Below are 1,751 nucleotides of genomic sequence, written 5' to 3'. Positions count from 1 at the left end.
CCATGCCTGGGCTGACACAGAGACAATAGCCCGTTTTTAATTACACTTCCTGAGACCTTACCATCGATTAAACGTGGCAAAGTCTTGTAAGAATGTTCTATCAGTCCAGAAGCCTCTTACTTGTGGCGTCTCCTTTTTGTGCTGGGGTGTGAAGTTAACCACAGTTAACCATTCCACCCCCCAGGCGAGCATGGTACAACAGAAGAGGTATGTATCGCGCTCTTCTCAATATTGGTAGTTTTGGACATAAACTATTCTCTGCCTCGAACTGTTTGCAAGGTAGAAATTACTGGCATGTTGTGTCATGTGTTGCTGCTGGGTTGGGAAGCGCTCCTCTCCTGTCTAGGTGGAGTAGTTCAGTGGGCCTGGTATGTATTAGCTAACCTGTCCTCTGGGTTCGGCTTTGCATTTAAAATGCCAATTTATTAAATGTAATATGTCACTTTTCATATATGAAAGCTGCTGCCTCTCTTCAGGATGCCTCGCTGTTGTGTTTCTCCGTTTTGTACTTCTCTTTGGTTCGTTTATGCTGCTTTATTTCTTTTTTTGTTATGTTATGATTTGTTCACTGGTATTGTTTGCGTCAGCGGTGCTTCGCTCATCGCTCTGCCACTTCAGCTGCGACCGTGTTCAACATCCTAATTGAGACCTTAATTATTTTAATTTATGTAAGTTTCTGTACATGTCTGATGTAAGGTTAATGTTGCAATTATATTTCTTTCACCAAGATCGTTTAATTTATTTCGCTAGAACTGTTGTTACGTTAATGTAGCCTATTATAGGATTCCTTGGTGTAAAGTTACATTAAAGCATTAACGCCACCCCCATGGTTGAATGTATAGAAATTTAAAAACTAGCTTTGTTTTGTTTTGTTTGTTTTGTTTTTGTTTGTGTGTGGTGGTGGTGGTGGGGGGGGGGGTATTGCTTTGTTTTAGAATACTAAGGGTGCACTTCCGAATTTCGGAACCTTGTCTCCTGCCACATCTTTAGTGGAACGACGAACCTGTGCGCCTTACTGGTGCTTTTAGTTATTTCGTTGAGTGAAATTACCTAGCTGGCGATGGTGGGAATTATTTCCTGCCATAACTATTGTGGGAATAGTGAATTTAAGGGGCAAACACTAAATACACTGTTTCATACCCTCGTGTTGCGACAAACAACTTCGATTGACCGTGTAACGATGCCTCTTAGATTGTAATTCGTGAAAGAACAATGTAGCCAGAGAAATATTAAAGATGGTTAACTTAAATGGAAAGGTTCTGAGCATCCCTACCTCATCAAAAGCCTCCACAACTTCAAACGGATCAGCAAAGTCTGATGGACTTTTCTTCAGAGTCTGGTCAGCAGGCAGCGTGTTGTCATTATACGATGTCACAAACTTAAAGTCACTGGTTCTTGAACCTGTGGTCAGGTATGCGTCATAGTTGTAAGTGCTGCGTAAAGTTCCTGTGCCATCAACATCTGCGTAATTAGGAGGGAGATAACCGCTGGGGATGGCAACTGCTCCGTCAAATAACAGTCTGGGCTTTCTCCTGCGACAAAACCTCAAACCCAGGATGATGATAATGAAAGTCAGAAAAAATGTGGACACAGACACCAGCGCGATGATCAGATAAGAGGTCAGTTTGGAATTGCTCTCATTATAAGACAGATCCTTCAGTTCTGGCACCTCAGCCAAGTTATCAGAAATAAGTAAATACATGGAACAGGTGGCAGACAGAGAGGGCTGTCCGTTATCTTTCACTGCCACT

General features: G+C 42.3%; 1 pseudogene; it reads right to left on the bottom strand.

Annotated features, from left to right (window-relative positions):
* Positions 1–1,050: 1,050 nt before the first annotated feature.
* The window catches only part of LOC102205562 (protocadherin beta-15-like), a 7,499-nt pseudogene continuing 6,798 nt past the window's right edge, over positions 1,051–1,751 (bottom strand).

This window comes from Pundamilia nyererei, unplaced genomic scaffold (genome assembly GCF_000239375.1).
Source record: "Pundamilia nyererei isolate P.nyererei 1_Seehausen unplaced genomic scaffold, PunNye1.0 scaffold00001, whole genome shotgun sequence".
Taxonomy (NCBI): Eukaryota; Metazoa; Chordata; class Actinopteri; order Cichliformes; family Cichlidae; genus Pundamilia; species Pundamilia nyererei.
Note: the sequence above shows the minus strand (reverse complement) of the source record. Positions and strands in the feature narration are given on the sequence as shown.